The sequence below is a fragment of the Cynocephalus volans genome, chromosome 5, assembly GCF_027409185.1.
Source record: "Cynocephalus volans isolate mCynVol1 chromosome 5, mCynVol1.pri, whole genome shotgun sequence".
Taxonomy (NCBI): Eukaryota; Metazoa; Chordata; class Mammalia; order Dermoptera; family Cynocephalidae; genus Cynocephalus; species Cynocephalus volans.
Genome location: NC_084464.1, coordinates 45823772 through 45839871, shown reverse-complemented (window position 1 = coordinate 45839871; position 16100 = coordinate 45823772). Strand labels below are relative to the sequence as shown.

The window sequence follows — 16100 nt, the reverse complement described above, 5'->3', positions numbered from 1 at the left end:
CAGTAGTTTAATTATTCTTGGTTTTCTTTGGTTTACGTTCTCAGTTCTTAACCCCAAAACTTATTTGACTTCTTATCAGGCAATACCAAAAAAGGCATTTAAAAGCCTGGATATAGGCTTTAAAGGATACAAAAAAACAGCAGCTAGGTTTTTTTTTTTTGCTAGGTTCATCACCGTTTTGATGTGCTATCCATCCTTCCAGCCACCCCTCCCTGCCCTCCCTCCCCCCCATCAATCATTGAGTTGGAGAACATAAATTCTGGTCTGGAATAATTATCTACCAAATTGCTTATTATATGTGGGTGTTCCTTTCAGAAAAGATCTCAACAGTACACTGAAATAGCTTTCTGAGCTTGAGGTCCCAACCAGGCATTTAGATCAAAATCTTAAGTTTTTTCAACTCCTTAGGGAAAAAGGCAAGATGCCCCATTTTCAATGCTGGGCCTTAAGACTGTACTCCCATCTCTAGTGTGAGATGAAGCGGCTCACCTTTAGGAAATCATTTTACCAGTGAGATTGTCTGTAAATCCCTCTAGAATGCCATCCTGATTTGAGCCTGTCTTCCTGAGCACTTTTGTGCTGAACTGAAAATGTTAAGCTAAAGCAGCCACATCCATGTAGCCTCTTTCACCTCTTTATTGTCCCACTGAAAAAAAATTTTTTTTCAGGGTTAAACCTTGTTTTTTAACCTCCCTATGTTGTGCAGAAAATGTGCCACTAGTAAATGATCCAAAGGACGTCTAGTTTTAGTTACTCAATTCCAGCAGTGCAACAGATATGACTCATGCCTGGGAAGGTAGAGGCTGATTATTGAGACACCCAGGAACAGGAACAGAAGTGGATTGGTCTGTTCCACACAGAGCCTCTCCAGGGAGCAGATCTGAAGTTAGGTCTTGGAGAGCTTCCAAAGCCATAAAGTGAAGTGAGGACTTAGAGAGCCTTTGCTCAGTGAGCAAAAGGCTTGTGTCCTCCCAATAACATGAAAGAGTTCAGAAAGGAATGACAGGCATCTAAGTTGCAGCTCACAGACAGAAACCTGCCCTTTCACCTCTTCCCTTGTGGGTGTGAGCATTTTTGCTCAGAATTTTCCAAAGGGACTCTCTCTTCAAAAATCTAATTTGCTACTAGAGTTTTGTTTAGCTTCTCAGAACCTCACCCTTTCACTCCCATCTGTGAACAGACGTAGATGTGTTGCTCAGGGTACATGGGGGAGTCCATGTACCATGTACATGCTCAATACATGAGGGAGTCCAGGGCCCAGTGGCATAGTGTTGCATTAGTAGTTAGAAAAGTAATTGGTGCACTCTAGCATAAAAGAAATAAGTATGTGCTACAGTTTTGTAAATGTCAGTTTTGTTGTATTGTTTCATGGTCTGAAAACTTTCAAACTGGTTTATAATCAAAGAAAGGGTTGGTAGTTAGAATAGGTAAAGTTCCAGTTAGTGCATCTGTTTTAAGAATGATAGCTGCCAGTTTGCCATGTGCTTAATTAAGGAAGTCAGGAGCACTGGAGGATGTTGGGGACTGTTGGAAATGAAAGTGAAACAGGTGTCTCTCATCTACTGTAGTGTATCAGAAAGAGGAAGTGGACGCCTAATAGTATCTTCATACTTGCTTTCGCCAGCCCAGCCTTTATTTCAGGGACCTTGTTTTCCATTCTGTCCAATGACCTTAGTAGGGGATGGGCTCTGAAGAGGCAGCAAGGTCCCAGCTCTGTTTGCTGAGCTGTAGTGTATGGTCTCCAAACAGCCTAAAAATTTTCAAAGGGGTTTCCTTACTATGATCATCTCCACTCCATCTACCATCAGCATCAGAAAGGGTAACATCCCTAGGACCATTCCAGTTTTAATAGAGATGACCTAGGGCTGGCAGGTTAGCTCAGTTGGTTAGAGCATGGTGCTGACAGCTCCAAAGTCCAGGGTTTAATCCCTGTACCAGCAGCTGCCAGAGAGAGAAAGAGAGAGAGAGGAACTAGATGTGCTTTCTTCCCTACCACAGGTGTCCTGTCCAGATGCAGTCTCCTCTTGGCTAAGTTCAACACGTGTTTCCAGGGAATCCCTTGGATTAAAGCAAAGTGGCCGAGATATATTGAGTTTAACTTTTCCCAAAGAACAGAAGTCTTTCTGTTCCTTCCCTCTAGTGCCCATACATTAGTTGAGGCTTAAATGGTCAAGTCCAGTGAATATCTCTAAAATTGAGATAGAGAGCCAGAGATCCAGGGACCCAGTCCCCTGGGGATTCACAGAGTGGCCCAAACTAGACTGCTCTAATCCCACCAGAACCTTGCTGCAGTCCATTTCCATCAGGACTGCCCAGGAAAGCAAACAATTTAGCCTTCCCATCATTAGGTCACTTAGTCCCTTGGGCTTCCGAGTGAGAGCATATCTAGCACCTGTTTAAGTAGTGTGTTTCATAACTGTAGAAAGGGTAGAAAATGGAACAGCCAGCAGACTGAGTCATCTTTGTAGAGGGTGGCAGGAATAACCCCATATGAGCTTAACAAAACTGGGGAATCCAAGGAATGGTGCTTGTAGGGAAGGAGGGGTTGGTTGTGGTCCATAAACCTCTTGCACCTGGTGCAGGGTTAAGGGACATAGGGGAGTAACATTGCCCTTACCCCCAGTGCCCTTACCCCCAGTGCAGATGCACTCCAGGATTTAGACCATTGAGTGCATGGTCTTGTTCCCCCCCCCCCCCCCCAAAACAGCCTTGCTTAGTACTGCATGGAAAGTCAAGCTTTTCTTCTTGCCCACTCAGGGCCATCTGCCCAGGTCTGGCCTCTTCCCCAGTGTCTTCACAGGGCTCCTAAGGAAGACTTTTACAGTGCTCTCAGCAGCTGAGGGGAGTGGAATTTGGTTCAGAGAAGGCAAAAGGACACTGAGTTTTCCAGTTTCCTTTTTTCAAAGTGGGAGTTTGGGCTTCCTTCACACCTCCTTTCCATGGTTGCAGCCAGAAGTACAGTTGGGTTGTGGAGGAGGGCTGAGAAGAAAGGGACACTGGTCCAGCCCTAGGTTTGACCCCAGACAGGCATACAGCAGATACCATGCCCCCTACCTCCTTTAATAGCAGGCCAGCCACATGCACCCTTCCCCTTCTTTACTGATGTGTCCCCCTATGTGAAGCCAGCAGCAGGGGACAGGCAGACCCCTCCCCTATAGTATAGAGAGCTTTGGTACTACCCCTAAAATTCCACCACCCCATCCCATTCCTTTTTGTAAAAACATGCTTAAACCTGTGAGCCTGTGGTTCCTTTCTATGTGTTAATCAGTTTCTTTCCATTTGAGTTGTGTGGGAGGGAAGGGCATTGGAATTGTAGGTTGTAATCTTGTGCCAACCAATAAAAACCAGTATTTCACACACATCCCTATTAGTGTCTGGTCTCTTCTTTCCAGAAGTTTCCCATGAGGCCTTCATCTCAATCTTTTGATTTTATACCAATTCCTCTGCTGGGTTCTTGGGAATTGCCCTGGAAGTCAGGGGAGGCCCTATGGAAAATTTGCGGTTAATTCAAGTGAGGAACATAGTGGAGAAGCCAATTGCAGTTAGAATCAGCATTTTGTTCCCTTTGCCAGCCCTGCTGCAACGTGCCCAGGAGAGCCCTGGGTATACTGCCAGTGCCCAGTGCTGAGGAGGCTGTAGGGGGAACCAAAAGAGCTGGCAGGGGAAAAGGTGAGCCATGGTCAGGACAACAAGGAAACATAGGAAGAAATTGCTTTCCTGTGTGTGGGGTGGAGTCGGGAAGGGCTAAAGCTAGTTTTTTGTTGTTGTTGTTGTTGTTGTTTGTTTTTTAAAGATGACTGGTAAGGGGATCTTAACCCTTGACTTGCTGTTGTCAGCACCACGCTCTCCCAAGTGAGCTAACTGGCCATCCCTATATAGGGATCTGAACCCATGGCCTTGGTGTTATCAGCACCACACTCTTCCAAGTGAGCCACCGGCCGGCCCTGGAGCCAGTTTTTGAAGCTGTAGAGTAGTGGGACTTGCAGGCAAAGGAGAACAGGCGGGAGTCATCAGTGAGAGAGCAGCATTAAATGAGCTGTGTGCTGTCCCCTGCCCCAGACCCACGATAGAAACGAGCATTTTGAGCTGTAATGAAAAATAAAGGGCAATGAGGTCGAGTTATGGAAAACCACAAAAGCTAGTCTGAGGAGTGCAGTTTCATGCTTGTGCTCTTGAACAGGGCAATTGTGTGGTATCAGCCTGTCTGAGAGGAGTCAGCAGGAGAACTTGGAGAGGAGCAGGCTGGAAGCTGTTGTGATACTGTACCTGAGGCTATGTGGATTCAAGGCGTGGACCTGGCAGTGAAGAGAGATACAGAAGCAAGAATAAACAGTGTATCAGTCCGACACAGGCTGGCTCCTCTAGGATGGGACTCGTGGCATCACCACTGGCCAAGTTTTGTAAGACAAGAAACCTGATGTGGTCAGTGGAAGAGGGTCACTTCCAGGACAAGACTCACCTGAACCTAACTCACAAGAGACTAATGTATGTGCCCATAGTAGCCTGTTGGCTTCATTCCACCACAGGACAAATTCCCTGTCAGCTGGGCAGGGTGCCCTTTCTTCCTAAAATCCTGATTCTACAGGCTTCCTTTGTCCATTCCTTGATGATTACCCCTCCTTCCTCTATCAAAGGAGACTTTTTTGGTCAGATTTAGTGTGCATGATGATGCTATGAGCTTATGGATGCTGATACAAATGATATACTCAGGAAACCACCAACTGGTTACCTGTAATTGAGATTTGGGTGTTCTTGGAGCTCCACTCACCCATGTCAGATCATTGTAGACCATTCTACAGATGGCCCATCACTATCATGTTTACTCCATGTTGGCTTTTTCATTTTATTCTCAGAGGATAAATGCAAAACTGGGGATTATCTTTCTGCAGCCCTGTCCTTCAACAGCCTGCACAACTTGTGGCTATAGGGAGAGGAATCTAAAGAGGCCCCGAAAACTTTGGGGTTGGGTGATGAGAGGAAGTCAGCTCGAAGGACACCAGTGCAGCTGCAGACACTGGAAAGCAGCACTGCACTTCCTCCACCTTTCATAACATGCCGGATAGTAGCTCTGACTACCCAACCCAATTCGAGCTGGCAGAATTCTTGCTCATCCCCTAGTCAGGCTGGCTGCCATCTCCAAAGACCTGATAACTGTGCCCAAGAAAGTCTAGTGTTATAAGTCACGGCCTTGTTTGCATTATCCCTTGGTCTCGTGACACTCAGCTAATGTCTCAGCCTCTGAGGACACAGCCATGAGGCTCTGTATTCTGTGTCCTGAATACCAGCAATGTGCTAAACCCAGAACACATAGTCCCCACAGAGGCACTTGCTTGGGTGACAGGTGACATGAAAGGGGAGAGATGACAAGCTGGGTAGAGTAAGCTTCAGGGGGTGGGGTGGTGGATGTTGGAGAGAGCTCAGGTGGGAGGATCATGGAGGGATGGGATGGAGGTAAGGGATTCAGAAAAGGGAGGAGGGACAGTCATTCGTCAAAAGTATGCCTGGTGTAATACAAGGTGTGAATGTTGGAATTAGACCGGGGTTTAGGTCTCAGCTCAGCTGTTGACAAGCTCTGCAATCTTGGACAAATTACCATCCCTGTTGCTCTTATTCAGCGGGGGAAAAGCCTGCTTTGCAGGGTCACTGTGAGTGGTAAATAAGTGAGTATATGTGACACCAGGGTTGAGGTGTGATCATTAAATGGTAGCACCTGTTTGGGAAATTCCAAGGGCTGTGCTGAGTTCACTAAATAAGACAAAGTCAGGGCTGGCTGGTTAGCTCAGTTGGTTAGAGCGCAGTGTCATAACACAAGGTCAAGGGTTCAGATCCCAGTACTGGCCAGCCACCAAAAAAAAAAAAAAAAAAAAAAGCACGATTGAGAGGACTCATGAGGGACGAGGAGGATCCCCAGCTGAAGGGATAGCATGTGGGAGGGCAGGGTGCTATGCTCGGGTAACAGTTTGCTGGGTCTGGAACCTGATAGCAGTAGTGGGCAGGAAGAAGGGAGAGGCAGGAGGAGCTGCAGGAAAGGAAAGCTGGGGTCAGGTGGCTTGGCAGACCGTGCTCGAACTTTACTCTGCATGACTGGGAAGCCAACAAAGGTTTTAAAACAGGACAGTGACTGCGTCAGGTTGAGCATTTGGGGAAGATGATACTGAGTGTTTCTTGTGTTCAAGATCTTAATGCCAGGTGCTGTGTTCATTGCTTTACACTTAGTCTTTGCAGTCCCAAGAAGCATAGGTCATAGTAAAGGAAATGGAGGCATAGGGACATTAGCTGCTTTTTAAAAGAACTAGACAAACTTAATTCTAAAATCATAGGGTAAAGCACCAAGGATGTCTGAGACAATTTGGAGAAATTTCTAGGAAAAACAGGGGACTAGAAGGGAAATTCTGTGTTCTTTCAGTATCAAGACAATATAAAGAGACAGTAACTAAAGTATGTGATAAATGAGAATAAAATGAGACTAGGTAGGTAGAAATAGAAATAAATTAGGAAACAGAACAGAGCAAGGAACCAAGAAACAGACCTATGCATGTGTGGAAATATTTGTAAGACCCAGAAGAACCATGCACCTGAGTGGGAAAAGGATGAGTTCTCTAGTAAATAGTATTGAGACAATCAACTAGCCAAATGGAAGAAAAATAAAATTTGATCCCTACCTCACACTATTCATGAAAATAAATTCAGAAATGTGAAAAATGAGTCATAAAACTTTTATGAGAAAATAATAGACATTAAGTAACATATCCAAAGTAATAGAAGAACTGTAGTCAACGTAAGGGGTCTGACTCCAGAACCTGCCCTCTTACCCACTTGGCAGTACTCTCTTTTGGTCACTATAGACTGTAAGATGGACCATGGCAAGAGGAATCTGAAGGTAGGGAGGTGGCGACTGAGGGCTGGATTGCATCTGGTCCTCAAACACTTCACAGGAAGGGTTGCTAGGGAGGCAAAGGGAGGGGCTTCCTCAGGATATCACTCACCATCACTCAGTCAACAGGTTGGGCACTGTTGATGTACCTAGACACTGACAGGTGACTGTGTGAGAGAAATACCATCAAGTACTCAAACATTTATTGAGGGTGTAAGGTTGGTCATTACACTAAGGTAGGTGTAAAGAGGATACAAATAAGACAATAGCAGTGAATCACTGCCTAATAGTGCTGGAAGGATTTTAGGGATCATCTAGTACAGTTCTCTATTTTACAGATCTGGAGATAGACACAATGGGACTTTTCACTAGTATTCTAGTTTGGAACCCTGAGTGAAGAATATAGATCACTGGTCCTGCTGTAAATAGCTAGCTGCCCTGTCTCTGTTGGCATGAAAATCTTTTAAAAAATAGTTATCCCACTCTGGCCACCAAATTCTATCCAGTGCCAGATCTAGGTCCCATGTTCATCACTTCACTCATTCATCATTAATTACTCCATCTTTCTTGTCACCATGTCCTTCCACTGCAGTCTCCCTCAGAATCCCAACCCTGAATTAATCCATCCATTCTTACCCCCTTCTATGTAGGAGTTTAGCCTGCCCAGAGAAAACCATATACCATGTGGTCACCACAGGTTCATGCCTCCCCTCCACTTTGCCTCCAGTGCTGCCCGTCAGTGGCTAGTGACTGCCACATTGACAAGTCCAAAGACCGCTGTCTGTTCTCATCTGACTTCACTGAACCCTTCTTCCCCCCGTGGTGTTCCTGGCAGCACTTCTGGTTCTGTTCCCACCCATAGCTTTCAGGGTAAAGTTCCACCTCCTTAGATTAGTACCCAATATCTTTTGTGAGTTGGCCCCTGCCCATCTCACCAGACTAATTTATTGCCGCGCCTCATCCTTCTTTTCCTCTGTCTTCATGAACTTTTTGCAGTTCTGCAAATGCATCCTACACCATTGCACCGTTTCATGGTTCATGTGTTCTGTGCCCTCCTTTGGAAGAGATCTGAGATCCTTCCCCCTAAGCTGGGCTTTGTCCCTTTCTGACGCCCCCATTCTGAAGGTGCCTTCCAGTTTTGGTGTCCAGCTGAGTGGTACCGAGCATGTACTTAGGAAATGTGTGTTGCAGCAATCAAAGAGCCATATTGGCATTTTGGGGGTGTCCACAGCACAAAGAATGTGTGCCCAGTGTTACCCTGTCCTCTCAATACCCCCTCACAAACACATCCCTTCGCTTTCCCCAAAACCTGGGAGCAAAGGCACAATGCCCCCAGGGACCGGGGGAGGGAGAAGTTTGGAGCAGGTGGAGGAGGTGGGAGAGCCATGGTAAGGAGGCTCTTCTCTTTGGGATAAAGGTGACACCCACTGACTGATGAGAACGGACACATGATGGAGGCCTCTCCTCCGAGGCCCTTTCCCCAGGTTTCTCTTCCTGCCTTGAGTCTGGAGGGCAAGGGGGGAAGAGGTGAAGGTGCTTTTTCAGGAGGAAGCATGGTTCCTGCTACTCCCCTTATCTCTCAGCTCAGGATCCTGTGAACTTTCCCAGACCTGGGGCAGGAACTAATGGAGGCTGGTCACTTCCTGCCAGGCCTGTGCCTGGGATGGGCAAGGCGAGCCAAGTTTGGGTTGAGACTGGAAAAGAGGAAGGAGGGCAGTTATGGGGATTTGCAGTTTAGTGGGGAGAGGGAGTTGAGGGGAATTTGTTTTGCTTGGGAAGAACTTGGTCTGAGGAAGTTAAGTGGACCAATTAGAACGGCTAATATTTCTCTAGTGTTTTCCAATTTACAAAACACTTTCATCAGTTCAGACAATTCCTTGAACACGAATGGCTGTACAGGGCCAGGGGCCTGACCTTTACATCTCTCCTGAGAGGCAGGTGCTTCCAGCCCCACCTCATTGTGGAGGAAGCTGAATCCTGGAGGAGACAGGACAAGAGGAAAAATAGGCTGGATGTGGAACAGATTTGGAAGGTGAAGGAAAGCTGGGGTGAAGGACAAGGATCCCGCAAGTCAGGCTTCTGGTGTTGTCTGGGCTGGCCAGTTAGGGGTTCCCTCTGATATGTCTTCAGGACTCCACTTGGTCCTTCCTCATTTATCCCTTGGGATATGGAGGCCCACCATGGGCACCTCCTGTCCCCTTCCCCCAGCCTTGGCCCTGCCCATTGGAAGGAGGATGAATCTCCTATTACAGAGAAATTACCCGTTTGAGAAAGGAGCCCTTCAGTTTGGGGGACTGGGGAGGAGCCACCATGGAGGAACCTGGGCAAAGTCATGGCAAGCTCAGGGCTGGACAGAGACCGGGGGCCAGGCGAGGAGTGGCCCTGCTCCTAGAACTCCATACTTGCAAGCACCTAGGATGGCTCTGAAGCAAAGAAAGCCCTAAAACAACAAAAGTGATGGCCTTGCTCCAGGAGCCCCCTGCCATACCTCCTCAGGCTGCCAGTGCCATCACAAAGGTAGGGACCAGGACTGTGGGATCCCCTTCTGCCTCAACCCCACTGACCCCTTACCCCAGAATGGGGTGGGGACCCAAGGCTGACCTGGCCCCTGCTCTGGCCTCCCACAAGAGACAGATGAGCTTCCAGCGGGCAGAAGTGGTAGAAGGACAGCTGGAACAAAGGCAGGGAGGTGGGAAAACACAGGGGTTGCACAGGGAACACCAAGTAATTCCACAAAAAAGTGAAGGAAAAAGCCTGGAAGGCAGTACCTTCTGGGATCAGGGCACTTCAGGCCAGCCTGGCAAGGCTAAGCCTGGGCAACGTGATGGTGGGCAACACGATTCTGCTGCAGTCTTGCTTCCTGTTTCTTAGAGTCTCTCCCTTCCCGGTCTCCAGGGGTTGGTCTGTAGACTCACCAGTCATTAATTCCATTAACTCATTTCTAAAATAAATAGGGACTGATCACCACTGGGTGCTCCATTCTTTTTTTTCTTAAGGTATTCTTTATTTGTCACATTTTATTTTATTTATTATTATTATTTTTTGTCTTTTTTGTGACCGGCCACACCGCGCTCAGCCAGTGAGCGCACCGGCCATCCCTATATAGGATCCAAACCCGCGGCAGGAGCGCTGCTGCGCTCCCAGCGCCGCACTCTCCCGAGTGCGCCACGGGGTCGGCCCTATTTGTCACATTTTAAAAAAAACTTTACTGGGCCAGCCCATGGCTCACTCGGGAGAGCATGGTGCTGACAACACCAAGTCAAGGGTTAAGATCCCCTTACCAGTCATCTTTTTAAAAATAAGTAAATAAATAAATAAACTTTACTGAGATATAATTAATATACAGTGAGTAGCACATATTTAAAACACACAATTTGAAAAGTCTTGACATTACATGTTCACCTCTGAAACTATAACTACAACCAAGATAGTGGGCATATCCATCATGCCCAAAAGTTTCTTTATACCCCTTTGTGGTCCTTCTTTCCTGACCCCCACCTCCCAACCCAAAGCAAACACTAATCTGCTTTTTGTTACTATAGATTAGTTTGCATTTTCTAGAGTTTTCTATAAATGGTATCATACATCATAAATTTTGTATCTGTTGTGAGGTATGGATCCAAGTTGATTTTTTTTGCATGTAGATATTTAATTGTTCCAATACAAATTGCTGAAAAAGCTATCTTCCTATTCCTACTTTGCTGAGTGTTTTTATCATGAAAAAGTGTTAGTTTTTGTCAAGAGCTTTTTCTGCATCCATTGAGATGATCATGTGGGTAGTTTTGCTGCCCACCATCATGTTCCCTACGTTCATCCTTGCCATGCTGGCTCAAGGTGCCCAAAGCCCGCACTACTCACTACCCTTGGGACGTAAAGTCACTTAGTACCTTGGAATCTCCAAGTCCATAACTCCAAAATGTAACTGATGATATCTACCTCACAAATACTATTATTGATAGATTCAAACAAATAACACATGTCGGATATGTTATTGTCCTATTGTCCACATTGTCTGACTAATGTGGTATATGACACTGATATTCTTATATTGAACCACCCTTATACATTCCTGGGATAAATCCCCTTTGGTCATGGTGTATAATCCTTTTTAATGTGCTATTAGATTCAGTTTACTAGTATTTTGTTGAGTATTTTTGTGTCTATATACATAAAGAATATTTGTCTGTAGTTTCCATGTGGAATCTTTCTCTGGTTTTGGTAGCAGTAATGCTGGCCTCATAAAATGTGTTGGGAAGTGTTCCCTCCTCTTCGATTTTTTGGAGGAGTTTGAGTAGGATTGATGTTAATTTTTCTTTAAGTGTTTGGTAGAATTGACCAGTGAAGCCATCTGGTGCTAGACTGTTCTTTATTGGGAGATTTTTGATTACTGATTCAATCTCTTTGCTTATTAGAGGTCTGTAGAGATTTTCTATTTCTTTCTTTCTTTTTTTTTTTTTTTGGGTGGGGGAGGCTGGCTGGTACAGGGATCTGAACCCATGACCTTGGTCTAATTCTTCTTGAGTAAGTTTTGATAATTTGTGTAGTTCTAGCAATTTCCATTTCATCAAGATTATCTTATTTGTTGGCATACAATTGTTCATAGTGTTCTCTTATAATCCTTTCAATTTCTGTAAGGCAAGTAGTAATAACCCCAGTAGAAATGTCTCTGCTTTTCTTCCTGATTTTAGTTCTTTGCATCTTTTGTCTCTTTTTCTTAGTCAGTTTAACTAAAGTTTTGTCAATTTTTTTTATCTTTTCAAAGAACCAACTTTTGGTTTTATTGATGCTATTGTTTTTTTTAAATTCTCTATGTCATTTATCTGTGCTCTAATCTTTATTATTTCCTTCCTTCTGTTGGCTTTGGGTTTAGTTTGCTCTTCTTTTTCTAGTTCCTTAAAGTATAAAGTTAGGTTGTTGATTTGAGATCTTTATGCATTTATAGATATATATTTCCCTCTGAGTACTGCATTTACTGAATCCCATAAGTTTTGGTATGTTTTCATTGGTCTTATAAGTTTTGGTATGTTTTCATTGGTCTCATAAGTTTTGGTGTGTTTTCACTGGTGTGTTTTCAAAGTATGTTATAATTTCCCTGGTGGTTTCTTCTTTGACCCATTGGTTAAGAGTGTGTTGTTTACTTTCCACACACATTTGTGAATTTTTCAGTTTTCCTTCCACTACTGACTTCTAATTTCATCCCATTGTGGTCAGAAAATATATTGTATAATTTCAATTCTTTTAAATTTATTGAGAATTATAGGGCTGGCCTGTGGCTTACTTGGGAAAGTGTGCTGCTGATAACACCAAGGCCACGGGTTCGGATCCCTATATGGGGATGGCCGGTTAGCTCACTTGGAGAGCGTGGTGCTGACACCACCAAGTCAAGGTTAAGATCCCCTTACAGCTCATCTTTTTTTAAAAAAAAAAAAGTAAATAAATAAAATAAATTTATTGAGAATTATTTTATAGGCTAAAACCTATTTTAATAATGGATATTGACCTGTAGTTTTCTTTTCTTTTGTGTCTTTGTCTGGCTTTGGTATCAGGGTAGTACTGAATTAGAATGAATTAGAAGTGTTCCCTCCTCTCAATTTTTTGGGAGAATTTGAGAAGGACTGGTGTTAATTATTTAGATGTTTGGTAAAATTCAGCAGTGAAGCCATCTAGTCCTGGTAGTCCTGGGCTTTTCTTTGTTGGGAGATTTTTAAATTTATTAAGATTTGCCCAAGGTCCAGGGTTTGATCCCTGTACCAGCCAGCCACACACACAAAAAAATGTTTTGTCAGTATGGTCAATCCCTGTGCACTTGAGAAGAAGGTATATTCTGCTGATGGGTGGAGTGTTGTGTATACGTCTGTTAGGTCTAGTTGGTTTATAGTGTTTTTCAAGTCCTCTGTTTCCTTACTGATCTTCTGTCTAGGATGTTCTAACCATTATTGAAAGCAGGGTATTGAGATCTCCAACTATTATTATAGAAGTATTACAAGAAAAATACGGAATGTTCTCACTTATATGTGGAATCTAAAACAATCAAACTCATGGAAGCAGAGAGTAGAATGGTGGTTACCAGAGGCTGAGGGGTCAGGGGAATGGAGATATTGGTCAAAGGGTACAAAGTTGCAGTTGGACAGGAGGAATAAATGATAAATATTTAAGATGATGGATATGTGAATTAGTTTGATTTAGCCATTCCACACTATACATTCCACACCGTAACATTACTTCATACCCCATAATTATATATGATTATGTGTTCAAAAAATAAATAATTTGTAAATAAAAAATAAATAATGCTGCTATAAACATTCTTGCTTACATTTGTTGAGGATGTACTTTTTTTTCTGGGAGTGAAACTGGTATATCATTAGTTAGATTCATGTTTAAATCTAGAAGAAAATTCTAAACAGTTATCCAAAGTGGTCGTACCATGTCACACCACCATGAGCAATCTTGAGAATTTCAGTTACACCATACTCCTAAAGATTAAATCTCTTTGATTCTATCAACAAAAAAGGGCTGGCTGGTTAGCTCAGTTGGTTAGAGCATGGTGCTAATAACACCAAGATCCAGGGTTTGATCCCTGTATTGGCCAGCTGCCAAAAACAAACAAATAAATACATAAAAAATAGAAATTTTAAAATAATTATTTCTCCCTTCAGTGCTGTCAATATTTGCTCCATATATTTTGGGACTCTGTTGTTCAGTGTTTACATGTTTATAATTGCTATGTCTTCTTGATGAATTGACACTTTTATTAATATAAAATGTCCTCCTTTGTCCTGTGCAACAATTTTTTTTTTTAAAGATGACAGGTAAGGGGATCTTAACCCTTGACTTGGTGTTGTCAGCACCACGCTCTCCCAAGTGAGCAAACTGCCATAGCTCTCTTTTGCTTACTTTTTACATGGAATATCTTTTTCCATTCTTTCACTTTCAAGTTATTTGAGTCTTTGGATCTAAAGTAAGTCTTTTATAAGCAGCATATAAACTTTTTTTTTTTTTGGCGGTTGGCCAGTAAGGGGATCCAAACACTTAACCCTGGTGTTATAACACTGTGCTCTAACCAATTGAACTAACTGGCCAGTCCCTCCCCACCCCCATTTTAGCCATTTCACCATTTTTAAGTGCACAGTCAGTGGCTTAAGCACATTCACGCTGTTGTGCAGCCATCACCACCATCCGTCTCCAGAACCTTTTTCATCTTCCCAAACTGAAACTCTGTACCCATGAAAAAATAACTCCCATTCTCCTCTCCTCTCAGTCCCTAGAAACCTGTGCCAGTCACAATCCTGAAAGACACAACCCTGAAATCCCAAAAGATCAAAATCCCTAAAGTCTAAAATCGCTAACATTTAAAATCTTGAAAATCACAATCCCAAAAGACTAAAATCCTGAATGTTGAAATTTCTTGAATTTCTTTTTAGTTTTTGTGGGCTTTTTTTTCTTTTCTGTTTTTGTTTTTTTTTCTCACTATTTTAAATTGTCAGTATTCTTTACAGTTCACTATCCTATGTAGTATATCTTTGCATTATTTCCAGTAATGGAGCTATAAACTGTGTAAAGACTTTTAGAGACTTCTAATTAGTTTTATGCATTTTTTGCAATTTTAATCCATGAAATTTTAATCCATTAAAAGTCACAACATTGACTTTTAAAAACATCGAAACTTCCTCAATAAATGAAGAGATGTCCTTTTTGTACACTTACGTTGGTGAGAGAAAACATTTCTTGAGATCTTGGCTTTAGGGCAATGGCATACGTGATGGTGACCTATCATGGTTATTGATTGATCTCGTCAAAAGACTTAGGTTGTCCGCCGCAATATTTCAGATGACTGCAGTTATAAAACTGGGTGCATACAATTACACATAGTGATAAGTATTTATACGTTTCACTGTTTGACCTATTTCCTTATGAATATGGCTTGTCTGCTCATAACTGTTATACTTGTGTGACTGTTGTTAGTATATCTAAGTATTATGTTATTTTGCCTATTTTTATTGTGTAACATTGTCTATGAAGTTCTGTCATGTGTTTATGTTTCTCAAATAAATCTTCTTTAAAATGAAAATAAATGGGCAGGAAAAAATAAAAAATGAAATGTTAATAACTGTCTTTTAAAGAATTTTTTGTTATTTTTTTCCAGAATTATACTCATATTTATAGGATTTTGATCTTTCAGGATTGTGATATTTAGGATTTTAGACTTTAGGGATTTTGATCTTTTGGGATTTCAACATTCGGATTATGGTGTTTGGGTTGTGTTTTTCAGGATTAAGACCAAAATTCCCTGGAAACTACCATTCTACATTCTTTCTCTATGAATCTGACTACTCTAGGTACCTCATATAAGTGGAACCATACAGTATTTGTCCTTTTGTGAGTGGCTTATGTCACTTAGCATAATGTTTTCCAGGTTCATCCATTTTGTAGCTTGTGTCAGAATTTCATTCCTTTTAAAAACTTGACCGGAAGGTCAAGATGGCGGAATAGACAGTCCCCAACATCACTCTCTCCCAAAAATCAACGAATTTACAACTATAAAAATGTAACATCAGCCACGCTGGGGCCACTAGAGCTCAGGGGAAGAGGAAGAGAGACCTATGGAACTCATGAAGGCAGCAGAAACCACGAAGAGAGAAAGAAAAAACTGCTCTCAGTGTTTTGGGCTGTGGCTGCTTTAATGCTGGAGCACATGGAGCAGAAGCTGGCAGAAGCTGCAGCTGTGTCCTTTAGATGGAGTTACTTGGAAGCGGAAAGGGAGAAGAGGACTTTGGTGGCCCCCAGGACAGCAAGACCACTAACAGGGGTTTCCGTGGACTCACGCAAGAGTGAGGAGCCAGAACAGCTGAAAAAGGGGAGCCACTCAGAGGCCGGTGAGTCATCACAAGGGACCAGCTCAGGGCCCATCCCATGGGAAGTGTTTGGAGCATGGGTAGTGGAGGAGATGGGCCCAGCGGGAGAACACTGGGACACAGCAAGGACAGCCAATCCGCCCCGCAATCAGCGCAGGACCACTCAGAGGAGACTGGTCAGGAATGCAGAATTCCATGGGGTGCAGTTTGATGAAAAAATTCAGGCCCAGATCAGTTTCTACACAACCCAGGTGCACCAAGTATCTGGAGAGCCGGAAGTACCTGAGCTGCACATAAAGACTTCCCTAGGGAAACAGCAGCAAAGCAGCAATTTAGCTCAACAGCACAGCTCAAGTACTGGTTCTCACAGG

At 43.4% G+C, this 16100-nt stretch overlaps 1 long non-coding RNA gene across 1 annotated transcript in view; it reads right to left on the bottom strand.

The window, feature by feature from the left end:
• LOC134378337 (uncharacterized) overlaps window positions 1–16100 on the bottom strand; it is a 33212-nt gene that overhangs the window by 5391 nt on the left and 11721 nt on the right. The window contains exon 2 of the long non-coding RNA XR_010023627.1: window positions 9643–9815. This is a non-coding gene — a long non-coding RNA (uncharacterized LOC134378337). The remainder of the gene's footprint in view (window positions 1–9642; window positions 9816–16100) is intronic.